At 48.4% G+C, this 26,105-nt stretch overlaps 1 long non-coding RNA gene across 1 annotated transcript; it reads right to left on the reverse strand.

The window, feature by feature from the left end:
• Positions 1-16,941: 16,941 nt before the first annotated feature.
• LOC132022288 (uncharacterized) lies at positions 16,942-23,675 on the reverse strand. The gene is made up of 2 exons (XR_009405578.1): positions 23,398-23,675; positions 16,942-17,469 (listed from the first exon to the last, which is right to left on the reverse strand). It is a non-coding gene; the product is annotated as an uncharacterized LOC132022288 (long non-coding RNA).
• Positions 23,676-26,105: the final 2,430 nt, after the last annotated feature.

Here is a 26,105-nt window from a genome sequence, read left to right on the forward strand (position 1 = left end):
TCTGTGCCCGGAGCCATGGAGGCTGGGCTGGATTGTCTGTGTGGAGGGGCTGCCTATCAATGGGCTTCTGTATGGCCCTGGCAGGTTCCCGGCACCCCTCCCCGCCTCCCCAGTGCTCCAGCCAAGTCCCCTTCAGGGCCGGGTCTGAAGGGCCTATTCAGCATTTCGGATTCCCTGATGGGAAGTGAAAAGGAGACAGACAGATGCTTCCGTGGAGCTGAGGAAAAGCTGGAGGCCTGGAGACAGGAAGGGCAGGCTGAAGCCACAAAGGAGGAGCTCAGTGAGAAGAAAGAAGGAGGCTAGAGGTCCTGTGGGATGAGAAAGAAGGAAGGAAAGGAAGGAGGGGAGGCTGGGGGAGGGGAACCAGAGGTGGGAGGACCAGCTAGGGAGGGGAGGAGGCCGGAAGGAGGCCCCCAGGCAGAGGGAGAGCTCCCTGTTGGGAGACTGAGCAGCGCCAGAAAGCAGTGTGGGATTTTTTTTAAAGCCACAGATTTAATTTCCTGATGTTTTTGTCAGGCTGATATTAGCAGCATTTCTCATTCCCTGAGCAAATCTGCCGATTGTGGAAAAGTGATGCAGAATATAGTGGGTGATGAGGCCCAGCCTCTCCCTGAATGGGCCCACAGGACCGCCCAAGACCAAACTGACATCTCATCTCCTTTTTGAAGCCATAGAGAATAGGACAGATTTTTGCTTCGGGCCAGTCCTCAAGGAGGGCAGGGAACAGCTCCAGGCAGCCTCAGCAAACCAGTTCTATAATCGAAAGCCAGAGTGAAATTCCCTCCATTAAACTAGCTAGGGTGGTTTCTGTTTTCCTGCCTGAGCCCTGACTGAATCGCTGTTGTGCATTTTGAGGGTTACAAGTTAGGGGCAAAAGGAAGCAGAGCCCAGAGTATTCTGCAGTCCCACCAAACATCTTTCTAAAGCTTTCTTTCCCTGCTTAGAATCTGTCTGTGCGGTCATGGCTTTACCCAATAAAGTCCACAACCACGGAGCCAGGAAAGCAAGGCCCTCAAGAGCCCAGATGCTGGGTGCGGTCAAAGCCAGCCACCTTGGCATCCTGGGGGCCAGCAGCACAGACTGTTAAAGCAGACGCTGCATTTAACCAGACCCATAGGCTGCCTGTGTGCCCGTGACAGTAGGAGAACCCCTGCTCCTCGACTACAAACCACTCCAGCTCATCAGCTGCCACCTTGGAAAACCACTCCCCCAACAAACTGGAACTATAAAATTCTGCAAGCAAACCTTTCATTTTCCCAGTTCAGAGTGCAAGTTCATGCTATCTCTTTCATCTTAAAGATGCTTTCCTTTATACCCATGTGTGGAAAGCTGGCCAACATTTTGAGAGCCAACTCAAATGCTACCCCTCCAGGGAAAACTTCCCACCATCCCCTGCCCTTGCCAGAGGTTAGACCTTCCCTGTAGCTTGTTTGGATCACACATGGAGTGCTTTCCACTTGCTGCCTTGCATTTTGGTTACTCAGCTACTTCTCAAGGGGCAGTTTCGCGTAGTCGTGGTTTACAGGACCTTTTAGGCTTAAATCCTTGTCTTACTGTTTCCTAACTTTGACATGCAGCAAGTCCGTGATTTCTTTGGACCTTAGCTTCCTCCTCTGTAAAATGACGGTAATAGTTATACTCAATCATAGAAGTGTTATAAGGATTTTAAAAATATATTTATTGCTTCGCCAAACAACATGGCCCAATAAATGATTGTCGACCAAATGTAATGATCCAAAGAAGAATGTTCTTAACCACACTGGAAATAAGAGATACTATCCATAAAACTCACAGCCTGTCCAAATGGTACGGTCTTCCCAAGACTGACTGTTTTGTGTTGCTCTGCCTAGAGCCGTCATTTGTTCCTCAAAAGAATCAGTAAGTGTTGGGGTGCCTGGGTGGCTCAGTGGGTTAAAGCACCTGCCTTTGGCTCAGGTCATGATCCCAGGGTGCTGGGATTGAGCCCCAGCATCAAGCTCTCTGCTCAATGGGGAGCCTGCTTCCTCCTCTCTCTCTGCCTGCCTCTCTGCCTACTTGTGATCTCTGTCTGTCAAATAAATAAATCTTTAAAAAAAAATCAATAACTGTTGTTGTTATTTTTCTAATAATCACTGGTTAAAAGTCCTGCTTCCTCAGTTTGGTTTCCACATTGTCTCCTTATTGAATTCTTCCTGCCCCATTCCCTGCTTCCCTTCTGAAAGCTCAGTATTTTCTTTCTTTTTTTTTTTTTTAAACATATCAACTGCTCATAAGAATTTATTTTATTTTCAACTTCTTCGTATAACTTCATTAACTGTCTCATTAACATTCTTCTGACTCCTCCCAAGTGTTTCTTAAAACTCTTATTTTGTGTTTTTATCTCCAAGGGAATATTTTGGCTGGGTTTTCTACCCGGAATGACACAATTTTTTCCACAGCTACGCAGAGGGAGAATTTAAAAACCAAGAGAGTCACATTGCCTTGATCCTATACTCAAAAAATTCCTCAGACACACAAGTCTCCAACTGGCCATATTTCTCCATGCTGTCTCTACCAAAAATGTTCTTTCTGGTTAAACCCTAATGGAAAGTGAAATAAATACTGTAAAAGAATCTCACTCAAGATGGGGGTCATACCAGAGTCCAGTTGCCTTGGATTACAATGGTTCTTAATATGTAATACCAGACTCAAGTATGGTATTTTTTATTTCAATCAATAAGTATTTTCAATTTCCTTTGAAAGTCCTATATGGTGACCTGATTTGGTTGAGATGCAATTCATATACCATCTGTCTCCCATGGTGCTTCCCATCTACAATTTTCATGTCTTGATCTTTCTTAATATTACCCAGGGGCAAAATATTGATCAATGCAACCAAGTTCTTTCCACTCTAATAGAAAAGGATTTTCCCTCTTCTTGCCACACTTTCCTTATCCCTAAGAAAGGGGGAAAGAGCCAAGCAAAGCCATTTGTTTGAGAGTTCAAGGAACTGGGGAGAAATGGGAACTCTGGCAAGTTGGAATGTGATCTACATGGGAAATCTCTGAGAGGACACCTGCTCATTCAGAGGTCATTGTCTTCAAGCTCCTGAGGGTCAGTCCCATGGGAGGGGCTTCTTGTCAGAAAAGGAGCAAATAAGCATAGCACAGGCAGGGACCAAGGGCTCTGTCTGTGGGAAAAAGACATCCAGGGAACTTTCAAGCCCAGGCAGTGGAGGTAAGGTTTACAATTTGAGCTAGATGTCTGGAAACTCAATATGGCCAGGAATATCCATTACCTTGCAGACTCAGATCCTCTCCTGCTCCAGAGGGCAGGGGTAGCCGGATGGGTCTCTGACATGAAACTCTTTATGCAGCTTTTAATTAACTCTAAGAAATGTGCATCAGAGTCTCCCAGAAAGGGAGATTATTATGTCTGGGAGAAGGACAGAGAAGTCATCAAGATAGGAATTTGAGTATGATAACAAGAGTTTCCCATGTCTGCCTCAGGCTGGGGAATTAAACAACAGTACGTTCACTCTTTAAATCATTGGGTTGGAACCATTGCTCCACACCAAATTCCTGCTCAGGGCCCTGTTTCCAAAGGGAGTCATAAGAACGTCACCCATCCTGCCTGTCTTTTAAGTACCAAATGGTCTTTGGTACTCAGGCAGCAAATTATGGAACCATGTTATTGATTCTATATAGGTTGGTAATTCCAGATACATGACTGAGTTACAAAATTCTACTTAACATCTGGGTGTGGACTCTCTCTAATCAATCTGAACTTGCCACTCAACAAACCTTCTCCAAGAATTTATTCGAGTATTCTCCAACAACACTTAGTATGTGCCTACCAATATGCTGCTCTAAGTACTTGGGATACAAATAGCCCAGACATGGTCACTGTCCCCAAAGGCTTAACTTTCTAGTAGAGAATACAGAGTGTGAGTTAATAATAGTAGCAGCTACTATTTATTGAACCCTTCTGATATCCCTTTAAAATGTTTGTTATTTATTTTTGACAAACAAAAATTGAGTATATTTAAAGTATACAGTGTAATGTTTTGACATATGTACACATTGTGAAGTGATAATCATAAATTAGTTTATATAACCATCACCTCCCTTGTTACCTTTTTTTTTTTTTAAGATTTTATTTATTTGAGAGAGGGAGAGAGAGCATGAGTATGGGTAAGGGCCAGAGACAAGCAGACTCCATGCTGAGCCCAGAGTCAAACTCAGGGCTCCATCTCATGACCCTGAGATCATGCCCTGAACGGAAACCAAGAGTCAGACGCTTAACCGACTGAGCCACTCAGGCGCTCCTAGTTACCACTTTCTGTACGTAGTGACACTTTACTCTCTTAGCAAATTTCAAATTATAATACATTATTATTAACTACAGTCACCATGCTGTACATCAGGTTTCTAGAACTTAGTCATCCTGTAACTGAAAATTTATACCCTTTGATCAACATCTCCTCTTTTCCCGCACCCCCCTCCTCCAGCCTCTGGTAACCACCGTTCTATTCCCTACCATGCAGCTGACTCTTCGTCCCCCTTTTTCTTAGATTCTATGTGTAATTCAGATCATGTGATATTTGCCTTTCTGTGTCTGGCTTATTTCGTTTAGCACGTGTGTCTTCCAGTTTGATCCATGTTGTTGCAAATGGCAGAATTTGCCTTTTTTTTTTAAAGCTGAATAATATTCTGTTGTATATGTCCCATTTTCTTTATCCATCTGTCAGTGGACACATAGGTTGTTTCCACCTTATGATATGTTTTGATAAACATAAGACTAATAGACTTCAAGATGGTCCCCAATGACCCTCGCCTCCCAGTGTTCCTGTGCTCATATAGTCTCCTTCTACATTGCTTCAGGCTTACATGTGGAACCGATAGAATTCGTGGGGGAAGTGGTGTGTGACTTCTGAGGCTAGGCCAAAAATGACATAGCAGCTTCCGCCTTGCTTTCTCTTGGCTCAGTCACCTTCAGGAAATCCAGCCACCATGTAGTGAAGACACTCAAGAAATCCTCTGGAGAGGTCCACATGGAGAAGAACCGAGGCCTCTCACCAATAACTGGTGAGGAACGGAAACCTGCCAACAGCTGTGTGAGTCAGCCATCTTGGAAGTAGAGCCTCCAGTTTCAGACAAATCTTCAGATTACCACAACCTCATGAAAAACCACAAGCCAGACCCACTCAGCTAAGCCATTCTCTAATTCCTGACCCACAGAAAGTGTGTGAAACAACATCTATTGTTGGTTTAAGCCACTAAATTTGGCATAATTTGTTATGTAGCCATAGAGAGCCAATCCAGTGTTTTGTGTTCGTGATCTTCTGAGGCCATGAAGATGCCGGTCCTATTAAATATTTATTCTTGCCCCAACTTTACAGATGAGGAACTGGGACTTAGAGAGGATGAAGCAAGAAGAAAAGTCAGAGGTGAAACCTAACTCCACTGGACATCAAGGTCTGTGTTTTTGTTTTTGTTTTTGTTTTTTTAAGATTTTATTTATTTATTTGACAGAGAAAGAAAGATCACAAACAGGCAGAGAGGCAGGCAGAAAGAGAGGGGGGATGCAGGCTCCCCACTGAGCCTTTAAAGAGTCGGATGTGGGGCTCGATCTCAGGACCCTGAGATCATGACCTAAGCCAAAGGCAGAGGCTTAACCCACTGAGCCACCCAAGTGCCCCTCAGAGTCTGTGTTCTTAACTGTGCGCAGTGAAATGGGTTTTGTGCAAATGCAAACATCTATACAGAGTGACAGGGGGAGAGGTACTGAATTCTACCCGGAAAGTCTGGAATTGGAGGTAAAGCGGTGGCAGGCAAGACTAGTTAGAAGATGTAAGGCTTGCCGTGGAAATGAAGGATGAGCGGATGTTCACCAGGTGGCAATTGGAGGAGAAATTCCAGAGGGAACATCACTGGGAGAGGCACGAGGCTCCAACACTGTGGGGTGTTCAGAACCTGCCTGCCGCTTCTAGACCCAGAAGAATCAAGGTCTTTGTGGCCAGTTTTCCAGGGGAAAATCTTGGTTCTAGCCCAAGATCTACTCTTGCAGTCCAGGACCCCCAAAATCACTGGAACTATTGCCTCCCCCAAGACTGCTGCCTCAGTCACTGCTTTTCATTAACTCAAATTCCCTTTAGGTCCCCATTTCTTCTCTGGGTCACTTCTCTCTTACAGACTCAGCTCCCTACCACGACTGAAACACATACCATTTCTTCCTGGCAAGCAACTCTTGCTCCTTAAAAAATCGTACTTAGGATGTTTACATTTGCATTCATAACATATCTCCTGTCGACTGCAAAATATCACATAAACCTGACTTCCTTCATCAGCAGGGTTACTAGAATGGCAACTCAGGGAGATTTGGAGGACCAACTGGGTTGGATTTCGGAAAGGCATGTACCTTTTCTCATGGCAGGATTCTAGATGCATTGGTAGATTATAAGTTAGGGAAGCTCCATGTGGGAAATTAGTAGCTGTTTTAATAACCAAAGGTCACTGACTCCGGGTCGATGTCAAGGTCTAGGGGAAAACCTGTGTTGGTGGGACGGGCGACTCTGCCCTCAGCCCTCTCCCAGGCAACATCTTTCTAGAAAGCAAGCTTCTGAAATTTCTTAATGGCTGAAACTCAGATAGTTAGTAAATTGGTAGGATGGAGGAAATGAAAACTGTATGCCTCTCCAAAGGCTAGCTAGCCTAGCTCAGATCTGCCAGGGCGACTTTTACCCAAAATGAAAGGTCCTTTACCTTGAATCTCAAGAGTCACACAAATACACAAGGGAGATTTCTGAGTTGGTGGTAACTGTAAAAGGAAAAATCGCTGAAGGTTTTTTGCCAAATGGTGAGTTGAATGGGAGCAAAGACCAGCCTGCACTAATCTGGCCTTCTGATGGGGGGGGAGGGGCAGTTTGACGGGAAGGTTTACTGCTGAGACTCCACAGCTTCCACCACCCCAGGGCTGTATTTAGTAACTCACACTCTACTCCATTAAATGTGTTTGGGTTCCCAGCCTCCACCCACCGCACTCCCCCTGGACTGAACGAGGGAGCCCTTAGAAGGTAATAAGAATGCCGAGAGCTTGGAGAGTCTGGGAAGAGGTTGGAAAGCTCTCGGAGCCTCTCCCTGCGAGGCCCTATCCCTGCTGATAAGGATGGGAGCGAAGCTGGCTGACAAGTGATTGGAAACAGGAGTTCCCAAAGCCTTTAACCCCTCCCTAGCCTGCCTGGGTGTCTGGAGTCTCTAAATGCTGAGGCCCATCTCCTTGTGGCTTCCTGCTTTCTGTATTAAGGCTCTCTAGCTCCCCTTCCCACCCCAAACCTCTCCAGCTGCCTCTCCCTTTGTCCCGATGGGTCACTGAATGCCGTCCTTCTGCCTGGAAGGCGACTACCACCACTGAATGTTATGACATAGCCCCTCCACCTTCAGGCGGCTGGGACACGTCAGCCAGAGAATCTCCCTCTGGTCTGGACCCCACCCACCCGCCACCAGACTCCGCACACTGAGCCCACGTGCCTCTCCCAGTCCGGGGCTGCCGTTCAGCAGCAGGAACCTACCAGAAGAATATCAGTTCTGTTTGGTGTTTAGAGGTCCAGGAGCAGAAAGCCCAGTCCCAGCAGCCTGGTCGCAGACCCATTCTCTGCTGCCCTGGCTGGCTGTAGAGCCCTATGGGACCTTGGCGGGTCACCCCCAAACCAGACCTGATTTTTCTGAGTCATCCCAAAGGCCTTCCACCCACCTAGGTGTTGCCTGGTGCATGGGCAGGCCTCATACTGGGACAGATGACTAGAGATCTGTTCCTGGCAGTGGCCAGCAGGGCTCACTCAGAGAGGAAGCTGTCCCTTACCGTGGCTGGGAATAGGCCTTCAGGAGAAGCCAGGTCCCCGGGCCACAGTAATTAAGTGTAAAAGAGCTTCCTTCAGTAGAATGGAATTCAGATAAACTGCCATTATCATGCGAAGCAGCTTTGCACCTTAAAGTCCTTACCCAAACAGGCAATTTAATTAAATCCCTAATCTCCCCTGGCCTGTTGTGACCCCTTCCCTACCCGCTCCCCCACCCTCCCAATGACTTGAGAGCTTCAAGATTCCATTTAAAACACTTAATCTGTAAAGAAGCAAAACATACCCCCAAATAGTGGGTCTCACTATGGGGTCCCCTTTGAGGATCTGGTCCCCGTGTCTTAAGGTGTTGTTAGTTCCCTGGGGTGCTGGGTGTGGGTGGCCAGGATGAGCATGATGATGGGAATACTGGCCAGGACTGCGGTCAACGTGATAGGAGTGGGCATGGCCTTGAACAGGAGGGTGTGTGCATCACACAGCCCCACCAGCCCCCACTCACCCCCCACCCCGGAGACTGGTGCCCATTTAGGATCCAATCTCTGCGATGAAATGTCTGCAGCCTCACCACCCAGAGCAAGTGTGTAGCGGCCCTATTAGACTTGCTGTAAGGCCCCTGGTGTTAAGCCCAGAAGAGGCAGGAATGAACAAACTGACGTGATGGAGGGTGTCCCCATTTGTGAGGCTGCAAAGGCCTCTGCTGGGAACCACAGGGGGGATGACAAGCGCCTCAGTGAGAGCCAAATCCTTTGAGGGGAAGCTTAACGGAATAGTTTGGAGTTTAGGTTATAGGTTGGGGGTGAGATTAGGATAAAGCAAGAATGGAATGGGGCAGGAGGAGGGTAAGGGTAGGGAAAAGGGTTGGCCCAAGAGCACGGATAGAGAACAACCCAATAGTACCTTCTAGTATCTGCAGAATGCTTTAGGATTCTGTGTCTTCGTGTGGGGAAAGAAGGAAAGGAAATCACAAATCACATATCAAACCCACAGCATATGTTATCTCTTCAGTTTCAACCTACAAAGGTAAATCTTATTCTCCACCATCACCACCGCCACCAGAGAAGACGAATGTCCAGTGGGAAGGGGCCGGCCGAACCAGGGTTCCGACGCTGGCCAGCCATACTGAGAAGTTGATGCTCTCCTGGTAAACCACAGATCAGCCGCAGGGATTACCATGTTGGAGGGGGGGTTAACCACCCAAGAATCCTCATGTCTCCCCTCCCTCCTGAAGCAAGAATGTTTCCTTCCTGAAATAATCCGTTTCCTCTGAGCAAGAGCAGGAAGGCCTCAGCAGAGAGGAGGAAATCAGCTCACAGCCCCGAGAAGGTAGCGCAAGGGAGCTGGGCTCGTCAGGGGCTACTTGGGGCTCAAACTCAAGAGGAAGAGGAACCCCAGAGGAGTTTTCTTTGCAGGAAAGAAGCATCAGAGGCTGTGGTAGGGGAAGGGGCATAGGTAAGTCATATAAGAACCACCAGACCTTACCATTTTATACCTCATTCCTTTGGTGGGGATGAGCAGAGGAACCGTCTCTATCTGGGAAACAGTGAAACTCACATCACCCTGAACCCTGCACTTTTTCTGTTAATTGCATAGACTGCACTGTGCCTGGAGAATGTGTGAACCTTCTTTTGAGGAAGTTTTATTTCTGGAAATAGGACTCTCTGGATTCATGAAACGTCCCTCTTTCTTGGGGGATCCCCTACTTCCTTGTATGGTGGGTTTCTGCATGAAGAGCAGGAGCTCTTTAGGGAGGTTCCAAGAAATCTTATGAATAAAGGAGTGAAGCTGGGGTGAAGGGAGTTGGGGCAACCCAACAGCCAGCCCCTGAGGGAGGGCCCCTGCCCTTCGATCCTTTAGTCCTGAGCAGGGTCTGCCCAGCCACCCTGGTGTTGGTCGCCTTGCCTCCAAGCCAGGTGTTTCCAAAGGCCATCCACATGGAAAAGCAGGTGCAGCCGTTTTGACTCCAGCAAGACAGCCCAGGACAGAGGAAGCCGCCTTGGCTCCAGGGCTGATGTGGGTGGGTCAAGAAAGTGGGATTTTGGACAAGATCTGTTACAGAGTCCTTTGTCTCTCTAACAGCAAAGACAGCAGAGAAGAATGTTAAAAGGCTGTCTTGGTCTCCAGAACCCCTCTGGAAGCAGATGGCTTGTCAGCAGGTTCCAGGGCAGGCCCCAGAGGCCTGGGAGCCTTATTGGAATGCAATTACCCTAAGTGCTAGCTGTTAGGGTGAGGAGGCAGGAATGCAATTAGGGAAGGAGCGCCTAGTGAGCTTTCATTGATTAACCTGCCCTGTCTGCTTCCATTCCCCGCTGGGGTGACTTTGGGGCCCTGAGGGTTGCCCTGTGCCCCAGGGTTATGAGAAAGAAAAACAGTCGCTGCAGAAAGCGAATGCCAAAAGCAGGGTTCCTAGGCCTCAGGAGGGCTTGTGGACTGGGAAATTGCCTGGGAAATATACTTGCACAACATGCAAAATGTCCATTTTCTAAGGAAGAGTTACTCCACTCCTCACATGCTTTGAGGGCTCTGCAGCCCTCCTAGGTTAAGGACGGGGCCAGAGGAGAGAGAGATCAGCTTGGGGGTTGGAAGGGTCTTCAGTTTTCAATTCCCAGGGGCCGTGATCCATCTGGGTGCGATTCTGGGACCCCCACTTATCAGCAAGTTACTGAGCCTCTCTCTGGACCTGAGTGCCATCTCTAAAATGAAGGTAAAAATACCTACATCCTGAGGTTGGTGAGAGAATTAGATGACATAAAGAATGCAAAGCTTTAGCCCGACATCTAACCCTTAGGAAGCTTTCAATAAACAGGAGTCATTTTTATTAAGACTATCTACTATATATTGTTACTACTAAAAAAAAATACTAAAAAAAAAAAAAAAAAGACTATCTACTAACGTTCGGAAAATAAGGTGGGGCATACACGTGTCCTCTTTTGACTGGTCTTTTGACCCCCAGCTCATCGTCCAGATTCCAAAGAAAGCCTTGGGCAAGACCTTCCTCCGAAATAGAGTGGGCCCATGAGACCCAGGTTCTCCAGACACTGCCTCCTTGAATAAAACACTTGTGCCCTGGAGGGCGGCAGGATGCAGCCACCCTGGGAGAGGCGAGCTTCTGGAAGTGGGGGCACATCTGACGTCTGTGTGATGTCATTGCAGTGGCGGGGTTTCTAGGCCTGAGTTGAAGTTATCACTGGCCTGCCTCATTGAGAGAAGTTTCTGGAAATCACAGTCAGGGTCATCGTGCTGCCTGTTGGGTTGATACAATCACATACTCAGCCAAAATGGACTTCTCTATCCTAACAGGTCCGAGAATGAGACAGATCCAGGGCCTAACATCTGCAGAATGTAGTCTGGTTGTGGGACTAGGAAAGGAAAAACAAATCTCTCCACTTTCTTTCTGTAATACGCATGTCTTTTTGTTTGCTGTATTTTTGATGCTTTGATGTGGCCTGCTGACACTGGAGGGACCCCCCCCCCCCCCCGCCAAGGTTAACCAGTTTCTAGAGATAATAAAAAACTCACCTTCCAGTACGCCCCCCTCCCATACAAACCAACCCATCCAGAGTCCATAATCCTAACCATCTCCTTTATTGAGTTCTTGTGCTCCAAACCAGTATCCCCCTGCCTTCATCCTCCAGGGCCATGGACGAGGGAGGGCCCCTGGGCCCCAGACCTGCTGAAAATCCTAAACCTGCCTACCCCTTCTCTTGGGATCTCTGCATATGACACAGATGCAAGTGTCTTTTTAATGGCAAGTGTCTCCTCGACTGACCTCACCACATCTGAATAAAACCTACGCTTTAGAGATGCCTGGGTGGCTCAGTCAGAGAAGCGTCTGCCTTCAGTTTTGGTCATAATCTCAGGGTCCTGGGATTGAGTCCCACATCAGGCTTCCTGCTCAGTGGGGAGCCTGCTTCTCGCTCTGTCTGCTGCTCTCTCTCTGACAAATAAATAAAATCTTGAAAAAAAATTAAAAAATAAAAACTACCCTTTAAAAATACCTTCCTCCCCCTACACATTTCCCTCCTCTGAGGTCCTCAGAGCTCTCCTCCCTCAAAACCTACAGACCCCCCCACCCCCTGCAGCCACAGGGCCCTGCTCCTCAGTCAAAGCCGGCTCTGCCTGTGGGGTCAGAAGCCATGTGGTCTCAACTCCCTCAGGCAATCCTAGGGTCGAGGGCCATGGGAGGATCTTGACTCCATGGTTCCCAGGAGAGAAGACACCAAAAGAGCACAGGAGGTGGAGCTGGCCGTACACTTGTTTGTTCTTCAATCATTCATTTATTCATTCATCATTCGTCTCCCTCCCCATCAATCATTCATCTGCTTATTTATTCATGCAGCGTGTTTGTACTACTTCCTGGCTCTGTTTCCCGCAGATGTTGGTCCTCTCCTGCTTTGATCTGTCCCCTGTTCCTGCAGCATCTGCACCGTGGAGGCCTTCTGATGTCCCTTTGTCAGTCATGTGGCAGGGAGGGTGGCTCGCTCTCAAAGGAGCCTACGACAATCCAAGGGACAGTGCAGGTTGTCCCCGGCCTGGAAGTCCCCTTTCGTGTCAGGATCTGACCTTTTGATGCATGGGTCCATGGGGGGCGGTAGGGAGGTTACAGAGGGGTGTCCCAGGTCTGGCAAAGTATGATGTCTCTGAACATGCCTCCCAGGTGCTAACAAACCACTCTCCCGGGAGCCAGGAGGTTCCAGCAGACTCTAAAGCTCCAGGCCTAGTTGTAAAGCCTAGGCTCAGCACTTTGGGGGGTATGGAGAACATAACATGGAGAAACTGGTGCTAGAACGTTAGAGGCCTGAGCTGACAGGTCTCCCGGCTTCTATCCACTCCACCACACCTCAGACCGGAAAGTCTTCTGTCAGTCAGCAATCAGAGATCCTTCTATGTATGTCAGACCAGATAAACCACTTCTGCTCAAATCCCTGCCATGACTTCCCCTTCACTCAGAGCAGATGCCCAGGCCCAGGACAATTGGGTCCCATGCACTGCCCTATACTCTCTCTTTCCAGATGCCATTGGCCTTGACCTCAACTCACCATCCATACTCTTGCCTGTATCCCAAGGGTATACCCACAACTGCCTGATATGGAGCAGGAGGAGCTCAGTAAAAACCTTCCTTGGGGGGGCACCTGGGTGGCTTAGTGGGTTAAAGACTTTGCCTTCGGCTCAGGTCATGAACCCAGGGTCCTGGGATCAAGCCCCGCATCGGGTTCTCTGGGAAGCCTGCTTCCACGGGAAACCTGCTTCCTCCTCTCTCTCCCTGCCTGCCTCTCTGCCTACTTGTGATCTCTGTCTTTCAAATAAATAAATAAAATCGTTTTAAAAAGAAACAAAAAACAAAAAAACCTTCCTTGGGTGAAGATAGGAATGAGCTCTCGGAAGTTCTGAGGGTGAAGCCGGCGGAGCCACGGGCCATGAAGTCTGGGGTTTCCTGAGGTGGAGCTGAAGGTGCGCCCAGTGGCCTCCACAGGCTGTGTCTGCCGAGCCAGGAGCCAGGCAGAATCACCGGCTGCCCGCCTTCTCAGGGAGGGAAGGTAGGCAGCCGTGTTGGCGGGGATCGCGCTAACTCAAGATGCCAGCTCCGTGCCGCTCTGGGGCTGGCCAGCGCTCTGGATGTCATTAGCTGATTTGTTCTGCTCTGCAGAATGTACTTTTCATATTTAGGCAGAAAAAACAGCTTTCGGTCCTCGTGCCCTTTCTTCTGTGAGCTATAGCACATGGCCTGCTTATTATGAATTAATCCTCTAAAGAGCATGTTCATTATTCTAATTTAATTGTGCTTCGTTTCAGAAAATAACTAAACCCAGTGCGGAATAAACTCCAATGCTGATCGGTTTTCAAGAAGTTAACCTAAGACAAAATACTGCTAGAGGGGCAGCAGCAATTTGGAATCATTAAAGGCAACCCATGTAAATAATAAAAACAAAACTAAAATGCAGAATTAAATTAAGGAATAGGAAATTAAATTTGTGAATCTGATCTGAAATTGAGGCCCTATATGCACAGACTTACCCTGGCTTGGCTCTTTGCTCAGGAGTGCTGGGGTGGGAAGGTTCTGCAGAGGTTCCCATTCCCAGGACGCGGCAGGCAGGAGGAAGCTCCCAGGAGGATGCCCAGGAAATGTGGCAGAATGTGGCCGAGCTGCTGGGAGTGGTCAGCCCCAGGCAGAACAGACCCTTCTGCCTTGCTCCCCACTGTGTCCCCGATGCCCTCCCACAGGTGCCCCAGCCCAGGACAGGGACTGACACCAACCTCGCTCAGGACCTCTCTACCAACACCGTGGGAACCCCGTTCTAGAAGCCGAAGACCCAGATTCCAACATCAAGATGGGTAGACCTGTAACAGGCAAGAAGAGGAAGGCTTCCCAGCTTTAAGGTGAGTGAGAGTTCAGGGAACCAGAGACAGAGTTCGACCATAACTCAGAGACCTCCTTCTGTACTTTCCCAGGAGGTTTAGACCCTGTCCCTGGGGCGTCTTATCTCCATACCTACCCCCTCCCTATCTGGGCTCTCCGCCTCTCTTCCTCTGCATCCCCCCAGCCTGCACATGTCTTCCTCCTACCTGGTGCTAGGGAAATTCTATTGCCTTCCTGACCTCAGTGTCCCCATGAGGAGGAGTAGATGCAGTAAATGACCTGGGGAGGAGCTGGAGCTCGGCCATCGCTGCTGGTGCAGTTTCTGCTCCCCAGGCAGGGGCTCATACACACACGCTCTATGTGCAAATACACACTCGTGAACACCTGGGCACATCCAGGCTCCTTCCTCTTTGAAGTCCTTACTTAGGCTGTGTTTCTAGAGCACCACAATTAGTTGAAAAAGAAAACTCCTGTCAATGGACTGCTTGCCTGGATTCCCAAAGGCAAACATTCAAAGAGATGGCCATATCCCAGCATCTGAGTGAAGCTTTCCATTTATTTTTTTTTAAGCTTTATTTATTTATTTGAGAGAGAGAGACCATGAGCCGGGAAGGGGCAGAGGAAGAGACACTCTCAAGCAGACTCTGCACTGAGCTCAGTGCCCCACATGGGGATCCCAGGACCCCGAGATCATGACCTGAGTGGAAACCAAGGGTCGATGCTTCACCGGCTGTGCCACCCAGGCGCTCCTGAAATTTTCCATTTTTATCTTCATTTCGGGTTTTACACAGACAGAATAATGACCTTAGACCCTTTTTTTTTTTTTAAGCTTTTATTTATTTACTTGACAGACAGAGATCACAAGTAGGCAGAGAGTCAGGCAGAGAGAGAAGGTAGGGAAGGGGGAAGCAGGCTCCCTGCTGAGCAGAGAGCCTGATGTGGGGGTGGGGGGGGCTCAATCCCAGGACCCTGGGATCAAGACCTGAGCCAAAGGCAGAGGCTTTAACCCACTGAGCCATCCAGGCGCCCCCTTAGACCCTTTTTTGAAACAAAGTGGGAGTAGAAGCAAGGAAAAATAAAGCAAAAACAACAGAATGACTTTCTAATTTCTCTTTTCATTCTGAAGTCCCAATGAAAGAAATTATGCCCATAAATTAGGCCACGGTGTTGTGGATTGATCAGTTACTTAGCGATTGCTCCTAAAAATATCAATTGTGGACATAAAAAGGACAAAGAGGTCTGAGTTCCCTTGAATTCCTCACCACTTCCCGTGATCTCACTTGACAAACTGCCCCAGGGAGTTAGTGCGGGATTTCTTGTCCCTCCCGCGATCTGTACCTATGAATCAGGGCACGTTGATATACAGCTTATCTCGGCTCTCCCAGGATGAACCCCGAATTCTCTACTAAAATCAAGTTATTCACAACACTTGTTAAAGAGAGTAAAGCAGACTCATTCAGGGAGGGCTACTACCACAGTGGGGTTTTGTAGCAGGGGAGAGAGATTGCACTAAACTCTGAATTCAACAAGGAAATATAGCTAAGGAGCACAGTGGTGGGTGTGTGTGGGGGGGGTCAGTCAGTGGGGGGAAAATGACTAAGAGGAAGCATCAGGGGTCAGGGGGATTCTGGCTAAACCAATCTCACAAGATTCTTGTTGAAGGTAGGCCTGGATGATCAGACATTCCCTGGTGGTGGGGGATGGGGGGTGGGGGGAAGCCAAGGGACCAGGTCAAATCTGAGAGTGAACGGATTTCAAGAATAGGGGATTCTGGGGCACCTGGGTGGCTCAGTGGGTTAAAGCCTCTGCCTTCGGCTCAGGTCATGATCCTAGGGTCCTGGGATCGTGCCCCACATCGGGCTCTCTGCTCAGCGGGGAACCTGCTTCCTCCTCTCTCTCCCTCTGCCTGCCTCTGCCTACTTGTGATCTCTGTCTGTCGAATAAATAAATAAAATCTTTAAAAAAAAAAAAAAAAAGAGTAGGGGATTCTGACCAAACTGACTTAGCAGGATTCTTGCTAAAGTTGGAAAGACAACTATAGAAGCCCAAAAGTCAAGTCCTGGTTGAGAAGAGTTCAGGGGAGCCTGAGTAGCATTTGGTCAAGGAGAGAATCCTTTGTCACCCTAGACCGCTACATGGCACAGAGTCAAAACTGTCTGAAGATCTACCATTGGTGTCAATGAAAAGGTAAGGACAAGGGATGGGAAGGTCAGGGGGGTGGCCTACTGCCTTCCAATCTAGAGGGTAAGTGCTGCAGGATGGCTCCTGGCCCTTAAGAGTTTGTATAAGAAAAAGCCACCAAATCCCTAGGCACACAAAATGCATGACATAAGAAAGCTTTCAAAGGAGCTTTGCCCCACAGGACCCACCTGAGAGGACTCATTTCTAGGAAGCTGGAGTGAGCTTGGTCAGTTCCAAGTGGTTTCTGTATTTTTGCTCCTGAATGACAACCTGGTATCCAGAGGATGAACTTGTCTGCCCGGGAGAGCATCTGGATGGGGACCACCTTGCCATCTGACCATAAGAACTCAAATCACATCTACCCAGCAGAAGAGCTTTCAAAGTGGCAGCACCTTATGGTGCCAGCCTGGTTCCTTTCAACCGACCCACCCTTCCATAGAGACTCCATGTTGTTCAGGCTCACACAACCCACCCACACAAAATCACCCATCAATCCCTTTCTCCATTGGGTAATGTTAAGGTGATGGATAATACTAGCAATGATAGCCAACAGTCATTGAGAACTTAACCATTACCAAACATTTGTTCTAAGTGCTTTGTAAGCTAATTTGTAAGAATTAGCTCATTTATTATGCACAACAGCCATTTGAGACAGAATGCCCCCATTCTATGGATGAGGAAATTGAAGTATGGAGAAAGTGAGCAACTTGCTTGTTACAACAACAAAACATAGCAGCCCTGGAGTGTGAACCCAGACAGTGTGTCAGACTTTGGAGCCTCTTAAGCATGAGAGAGCCCTTCCTGTTGGTCTTCAGCTCCCCTGTCTGCAAATCTATCCAGTGGCCCCAAATCTAGGCCGCATGAGAAGGAGAGTTCACAAGGCCTTTGGTGACTGGCGTCTGGAAAGGAGGTCCATGTTTTCAAGATGCCTTCACACCACGTTCTCCCCCCGGTCCTGAGGGCTGGGTCATTGCGATCATTCTTGCCTTTCGGGTACTGCTGTGGCCCAGGCTGAGTGGGATGTGTGCTTTTATAGACAAGACATGCTTCATTCTGTTGCATGGGTCGGCTTCTTACGGCCTGTGAGGGCAACACAGGCATGGCATCCCAGAGAACCTTCCTGGAGGAAACAACCTTGTCAGTATGCAGGCACTTGTTCAAATTCCAGACCCTGGTTTTTTAAGACGCACATCTGCAGTGGGCACATGTATTGCGATAGATGAAAACAGAAATGGCTTTCTATTGTATCTGTATTATTAGATTTGACCCACCATCGAAACAGCAAAGAAAGAGTGGAAAATTAAAGGTGATTTGATATTAGCCTCCTATTCATATTAGAAAAAGTAACTGCTCTTGTGGTTTTCCTCACAGAGGTGTCTTTATTCATTTGACATGCCTTTAATAACTAATTCTAGTTGTCTGGTTGCCAAGAAAGATTTCCTACGGGCAGACTTGAAAGTGACTCGGAACTCTTTGCATGCCCGGCTTCAAATGATCCCAGAACAGCAAACATTCAGCTTCCCTCCAGACTTCTGAAGTGTGGGAATAACATGAAAGAATGGACAAGAATCATTCTTCAGCCCGCGTGTGCTTGGAGCGCAGCTGTCTGGCAGAGGTTGTGGCTAGGTCTACATGGACCAGGCATAGTGAGATTTGGAAATAATCTCATGAATTCGATCCATGGAGTCAGCCAAACCAAACGATTTATTTCAAGAAAATAAATCGACTTTGGGGCCAGCAGGATCCAGGTCAGTCAGAAAACAGACTGAGGTTTCCTCTGTCTGTGTAGACCTGGAGTGAGAAGAGAAAGACCGGGGAAACCGCCACAACCGCTCTCCTAGGGTCACAACCAAAAAGCACACACTACAAATATGTATAAATATTCATGGTAGTGATTATTTGTCTCCCTAAATCAGGTTAAGTGGAAGACATATGTGATATCATAATCCTCATAATGATCCTACCTAGGAGGTGATGACTCTCATTTTACAGATGTAAAAACTGAGCCTCTGAGATATTAAACAACTTGTTCAGGACACACACTTATGGGGGCAGAGGCTGGCTAGTTGTTTACGAAGCACTTCCCTTTTCCTCCTGGGCACACAGTTGGCTGCCATTCCCAGGCTCCCTTGCAGTTAGCTACAACCCTAGGACTCAACTCTGACCTATAGAAAGTAGGTGACAGTGGCCTAAGTCCTTTCCAGTGCTGACCTGCAAAGCCTGCCTATACACAGTTCTCTCTTTTCCTACTCAGGGGGTGAATGGGAAGGATGTGGAGCATCTCCAAGAGGGTAGACTCTGAATATGGAATTAACTAGGATCCTCATACCTGCTTTGATCAGAGCCCCTTCCTCACCAGTGTTCCCACAGTGGATACTGATGCAAGCTAGAAATAATCTATAGGGTTAAACCGCTGAAATTTGGCAACTGTTGGTCCTACCAGGAAGCCTAAACTAACACAGTCATAAGCTGCTCTAAACTCCAAGACTCCAAATCTGGTAGTCTTTGCCCCTTTTCTTGTGTGAAACTGCCCTGAGTCTTGTGTGAAACTCCACAGGGGGAGCATTAGGACCTTCTAACTTTCTTTGAGTCTTATCCTTCTCCAAGCCCTCCCAAGCCTGAGGTGGTGATTTCTTAGCTTTCTGCTTTCCTCTCTACACAGACACATTCCTGGTTTTTAAGAATCTGATCAAAGCTACTCCTTCTATCTCTTGGTTAATCCCTCCCCACATGGGGCTCTGGGCCTCTGATTGTCTTTGATTTCTCCTTTCCCATATGGACACATCTAATCAGTTACTAGTGTCTCTTCCACACGTGCCCTTCTCTCCCTTTCCTCAGCCGGCGCTCTGCTCTGGCCCTCATGATACTTCACCTGGTGCGATCACAACACCCTCCACACTTGTCTCTTTCCTCCTTCGCCTCATCCTGGTGCCTCCAAGCGGATCTTCCTAAAACAGATCTGGTCCCAGCATCCCCTGCGTTGAATTCCCCCCATGAAGCCTATCAATGTGCAAAATGCAAATGCCCTTTGAGCAAGCAATTCCATGTCCATGTCACAATACAAGCACAAAGTGACTTACACACTAGGGTATCCGCTGCATCGTTGTTGGAAGTAACAAAAGAAGTGCAAATGCTGAATGTCCCCTGGAAGAGTCTTACTAAATAGACTACGGGACACGGTGTGCTTCCATCGAAAAATCTCCAAGATCTATGGTTGAGTATAATGAGCAAGGCACAAGTAAGTGTGTACAACATGTGAATATTTGCACTTAAAAAGCATTGGGAAGATAGATTCACATACGAATTTGCAAAGACGTGGACTATCGGGAAGAATGCACCAGATGCTGATACTCCCCGTTGCTTCTGGAAAGGGAACTGAATGACTGGCATTCAGGAATGGAAGGGAGACTTTTTGCTGAGTACACGTTTGTATTGTTTGAGGATTTTACTCTATGCATCTATTACTTTAAAACATTAAAATAAAACCTGACTTTCTATTATTTGTCTGATAAAGTGGACTTTCCCAGTATGAAAAGAAAGGTTCTCCAGGTCCTGGCTCCAGCATGTTCTCCTGCGAGCTCTGTCGCCCTTGTGCGCCCTCTCTGAACATTCCTGTACTCCCTTACCTCCGTGCCTTTGTTTTGGTCTCTCTCCTGGAAAGTCCTGTCCCTGCTCCACAGGAATTCGCCTCATCTGTTATCTCCTTGTTTTCTTTATAACTCTCTACTGTGGCCCTTTATCTCAGTCTGGTCTGTGTGAGAGGCAGGTGTCTTTCTTCCCTATAAGATGGTATGATGTCTTACACAAAGGAAGTGTTCAAAGTACGGGAGTTCTTTGAACCAGATTTCTGTTTCTGTGTCTCAGCCATGGCTTGTGAGAAAGGCAGAAAAGGCGGTAAGGGATGGCTCACCCTCCCTGCCCCCATGTATGGAGCAAGATCTGGAATCTGCCTCATCAGGCTGGGGGCCTGGATGAGTCAGCAATACATCTCAGCCTGGGACATTCTATGAGAATGGACCTCCTTCCTCTGGTTCATTCTCAAGGTCACTGCCCTCCCCATCCAAGCCCCAAAACCCACCCAGTCGATGGTGTAGCAATGCTCAGGACTGAGCATTGGGTCTGTAGAAACAGGCCAGGTGGGGAAGGGGGGAGAAAGAGAGAGAGAGAAAGAAAGAAAGCGAGAGGGAAGTCCATTACCCTGGGCTTAAACTCAGCTGTCACAATTATTTGGAGCCTATTAAGTTTATTTATGTTCCAAAGCAGGTCCACTAGAGAAGGACCATCATAGTCGTAAATATCAGGGCTGCTGTTCTCCAGACACAGCTGGAGCCATAGGCCCCTCCCCTTCTAAGTTCCGCAGGCCCTGCCTATAGGCCTAAGCCATGCACTGGGATTCAGTGCAATACCCACACCGTGACCGATTCTGTTCATCCAGCCAGCATAACACATGCTTCTACATGTTTTGTGTGGCAGGAGTGTATCTGAGCAAGATGCTCTGTAGGACGGATGGTGTCTTCCAGTTCTGCTCAAATCAAACAAACAGGGTTCAGGAGTCCAGGCTCTCTCCTCAAAGAACCCTGGGGGCCCTCAGTACAGGCATTGAGCCTGGGCACATCTGGAGACCCTTCTAACCCAATCTACAAGTCTTTAAGAGAACAAAGGACTGCTGGAGATAGCCTCTGGGTTCTCAGCTGTGCAAGGGTTTCACCCATCAGTGTGGGTTAGGAGAGCATGCAGTCCTAAGGGCCAGTGTTTTCTGAAGCATATCCCGCTGTACACTGGCCTTGTCGGATTTGCTGTAAAAAAGTAAAGGATATTCTGTGGTCAAAAAAGTTTAAAAAACACTGAATAGTAAATCTTCCTCTGGGAGATTAACAATGTACATTTGCATATTAAAGCCCCTGAGAAGTCCTGCAGTGAAGAAGTTTGTTTAACCCAGTGTGCTCTAAACAGACTTGACAAAAGAATCTTCCTTTTGGTGATACCTATAAAGTTCTCTCTTGAAAGCAGGGTTACATGGAGTACATTCTGGGAAAAGCTGTCTAGATGTGTATGGCTTCCCTTCCCAGTGAGTGCTTCATAAGGATTAGCATAGTCTGGGGTAGGGGGCAGGGAGGAACACTTCTATAACTTTCCCCTCCCTGACTTCAAGCTGTCAAGTCTAGCCCACACACCTGCCTTGTATGTATGCTCTCCCTCTCTACTTGGTCTCTCGAGACCCTGTCCCAGACCAGGATGCTGGGGGAAGGAAGGCCAGTGACAGTTTCAACTTCAGCCAATAGAACCATTCCCCTACCTGTCTGTAGTCTGGCCCTCTCTCTGTGCCCACTGGCTTTAATTTAATTTTCACTGCACTTATTTTAAAGAGTCAAGTTGAAAAATTGTGATTTGTTCTTTTTCTCAAACTTTTCTCAGAGTTGACCCCTTCCAGGAAGCCCCACCTCATCAAGAAGCACATGGTCTGTGGGTTTAGGGCAGTAGTTGTTAAAGTGTGATCTCTGGATTAGGAGGACCTGAGAACTTGCTAGAATCGTGGCCAGCAAGCTGTGTTTCACCAAACCCTCCAGGAATTCAGATGCAAATCATTAATCTAGGGGGTCTTAGAAATCTCTTCTCTGAACAGATCTGTTCTACCTCATTCATTTTCTGTGCATGTCTTTCTTTATACCTCACCCAGCTCCAAAAAGGAAAGGCTAGGTGACAGCCTGTACTAAAATGCTCACGTACCAGCGCAATTAAAACACATTTCCAGATAAACACTCTTTTCTCCAGTAAGTGCACTCACTTCTTCCTGGGCTCAGAGGCCCTCCCTGACTCTTTCCAAAATGTCAGTCTCTTCCCCCTGCTCCTCTTACTCCCTTTCCTCCCCTACTTTATTTTTTTCTTAGCCCTTACTATCGTGTAATATGTTATATAATTTATAGCAGGTTTTTTAATATATTATTTTTCTCATTCCCTCTAAGAATATGAGATCCCTAGGTACAGGGCTTTTCATTTATTTTGTTCCCTGTTTTATCCCCAGCACTAGAGAGGCTCCTGCCTTACTACCTATTTGTTCAATAAATTAGCTTTATAAGGAGGCATGAGAGGGCCAGTGCCATGATTCAACATAGAGCTTCACCTGGAGCTTCCTGGCAGACAAGGAGTTAAAAGATCTCTTTGCCTACTAACAGGGCATCTGACACTGGGAGAAAGAACCTAAGCAGCAGACACCCTCCTTTTGCCCTGAGGGCTCCTTGGGTGGTTCTAGAGCCAGTCCCCATTACCAGACCCTGGGGTCTCTGCCCAGGGAAACCCAGACCAGCTTCCAATCCCCAGGATTCAGTCCTCAGTCCCAGGAAAGTTTCTCTTTTCTCTCTGCAGTGAGAAAGGGGCAGACTCTTGCCCAGAGATGTCTGTGCTGAACTCATCTCCTGGCAAGAGAAGCAAAAGGGCACGAATTATGGGAAAATGTCTGCTGTTTCGTCAGTTTTGTGGGTTAAATGTGGCGGGACATGGGGCGTGGGGGGCGGGGGTGGAGAGCCTGTGAGTTCTTTTTCCAAGAGGCTGGAAGGGTGGCCCCCACCTCGGAAGAATGTATCTAGCACTGATAAATTTATAAAGTATTTGACCTTGAATCAATCCTAATATTTTCAGTCCACGGAGCCCTCCTTAAACGTCTGCAGCCCTGCCCCTGGACCCCTATTCATCACAATTACTGCTCCGACTGTCGGAGGCAGTGCGGGAACCGCCACACGCTGACGTCCAATATTTTATCACTAATAAAGAGAAACATCCCAAGTATTTGCACAGTTCTGATCCTTTCCAGCCCGAACCCAGGAAAAGGGGGAGCGCGGTGATTTACACTCACTGCCCGGCATTGTTAACCGGCCTTCTCCGCTGGAGCCCGTGGGCACCACGGCTTCGCTGGGCTGCACAGCCTCGGCCAAGGACGCGCAGCGGGCAGGGCCAGCCCAGCGCAAAGTAGGGTCTCACAGGGCCTCTGGGAAGTAGAGGGGGAGCGCTATAAAGGGCAATTTTTCTTTAAAAAAAAAAAAAAAGAAATCACCATGTGTCCAGTGTGTGCCTTCGCTGGTGACTCTATAAACAGATCCGCTGTTTATGGGGAATCTTGTTCGCGTCGTTGCCGCGGCTGTGATCCGCCTCCGGCGCCGGGTCTCGCCTTCCTGCCTCCCTCCCACCATCCGCAGGCAGTGTCCGCCGTCCGGCCCTGCTCAGCTCCAGGGCCCTCCCTCCCGGCCTCCGCGCTCCGAGAGAGGCAAGCTCAGTTTGCAGCCACAGCGCTCAGACGGCCCACAGGCTGCGTCTACATGGCACCCAAACATCCGGATGAAATGTAAATAACACAAGCAGATGTTTCTCCTTCGTTACAGCAGGTGCCTTGGCAGAGTCCTCCGCTTTGAGCTCTAAGGGAAGGGTTCTCTGGGGGTCCCGGTCCGGGACCAGGGGGAGTGGGGGAGGTGGGACGGCCGCGCACCACTGCCCTTATCAAGGGCCTCACAGAGAGGAAGGAGCGAAGAAAGCCAGACACCCCTGGAAAAAAGGTGCTGGCAATGGATGATGGCGTCTGTGTGGACAAGATGAGAGGTTTGGGAACCGAGGCAGGAGGAGGGTTAGAGGAAAAGAGGTCCTAATGCAAATCGGGAGAAAAGAATCAACGCTAAACCCTTCTTGAATTTCGTTGTGACAAAGGGTTTTCTGAGCCTCCAATTCCACACCACCGCCTTCCAGGAAAAGGGACTGTCATGAAGAAACAAGGAGAAGTCTCCTTCTTACCCCCGAAGCTAAGTGCAGGTGGGGGTGGGGGGATGGGCTCCAGGGACAGAGATTGTCCTGGGGTTTAGAAATGGCACAGAACCCCCCCTCTCTCCTCACCTTCCGTCTAACCACCCAACTGGAGACCAGGGGCCAGTCGTATTTGACGGATAAAGAGGGGTTGAGATACTTGTGAAAGGAACATTGAGGAAGGACAAGGGGCTCAGAGGACCAGAGGCAAAAGGAAATTCCTGGTTACCGCTTGCCTGCCCTTTATTCCTTCCATCCTCTGTACCCTGATGCCACGTGTCCCACTGACACATTCCCCCCAGTCCCGTCCTGCATTCCCCCAGCCTTTTAGGTGACCCTGAACACAGTCCCCTAGCCCCATGTGTCACCCTGACACACTCCCCTGGTCCGAAGTGTGACCCTGACACACCCCTCCAGTCTTCTCCACTCCCCAGCCTGTGCAGGACGCTAAAACCACTCCTCCACTCCCCTGCCCTCTCCTCCAGTCCTGGGTGTCACACGGACCCACCCTCCTTGTCCTGTCCCCCACTCCCTCAGTCCCTCTGTGCAACACTAAGCACACCCCTTCAGCCCTCTCCCTCAAGCCCCCCAGCTCTGTGCGTGACACTAAACACATCCCCCGATCCTGCCTCCCACTTCCTCAGCCTCTGGGTGTAGCACTAAACACACTGCCTTGGTCCTGACCCCCATTCTCTCAGCCCTCTGGTGAAGCATTGCCTGTGCCCTTCCTCGACACCCCCAGAGCCCCGGTGTGTCAAACCAAACACACTCCCCAGAGCCACCTGCCTCGGAAGCAGCTTTTTTACCCCACTACCTCCAAAGACACTTTCAGGACCCTACAGGGATCCGTCAGTACCCACCGCCCAGCACCAAACAAGCATTGTTGGGTGTGGACGTGTGAGCACGTGTGTGTTGGAGACAGCAGCCCTCAGAAGGTTACCGGCTTCCCCCCAAGCACCCACCATTATTGCATTTTGCACCCAAAGCAAATAATTTCCTTTGACCTCCATGTTCTGATCTATGAAACTGAGCTACAGCTCAACCTCAAGCTATTCAGGACCCGTGGGAAAGGGTCCAGTTCCCACCAGGAGTTGAACATTTAACAAGTGGCCTGTGGTAGAACCAGGCGAGGCACGGTTTGGGGGGAGGAAATTATACTTTGATAAAGAAGTAACTTTTGGGGGCGCCTGGGTGGCTCAGTGGGTTAAGCCGCTGCCTTCGGCTCAGGTCATGATCTCAGGGTCCTGGGATCGAGTCCCGCATAGGGCTCTCTGCTCACCAGGGAGCCTGCTTCTCTCTCTCTCTCTCTCTGCCTGCCTCTCTGTCTACTTGTGATCTCTCTGTCAAATAAATAAATAAATAAATCTTAAAAAAAAAAAAAAAAAAAAAAAAAAAGAAGTAACTTTTTAGTTTTTTTTTTTTTGCTTTTTTTCCCCCCTTTTTTTTTCCTTTTCTTTTTACAAAACAGGAAGAGCCAAGCAATGCCCCAAGGCTCCAGGTTTTCCAAGCAAAGACTCTCACCCCTGATAACTACCCCTATGAGAAGTGGAGGGCTTCCTTTCTCATTTTGGGGAGAGAGAATCAGACACAAAGGAAACTGGAGTGCATGGGTGATCCAACTCCCCTTCCCCCAAGTAGCCTTGCTTTTTAGCATCATGGGTTAGAAGTTTATAGGAATTCTGGATCCATGGTTTCCTATGGTCGCTTTTACAGATCTTGTTAATTTATTACCCGTGGTTACACTTTTAATGGAAATCATGAAGAAATGGCAAAGGAAACATGAGCTAATTTTTTTCCAGTGACACATTTCACTGCTATTTAAATAGCCGTTTTGCCAAACCAAACACAGCTCTTACAGCCAGCGGTGACACATGAAGGAGATCACTGTGGCCGATCCTGCCTGCGGCATCCAGAACAGGCGAGACTTTCTCTCAGCTTCCCCAAGGGCCGGAGGCCAAGGAGGGTGGATTG

Source organism: Mustela nigripes, chromosome 7 (genome assembly GCF_022355385.1).
Source record: "Mustela nigripes isolate SB6536 chromosome 7, MUSNIG.SB6536, whole genome shotgun sequence".
Classification (NCBI taxonomy): domain Eukaryota; kingdom Metazoa; phylum Chordata; class Mammalia; order Carnivora; family Mustelidae; genus Mustela; species Mustela nigripes.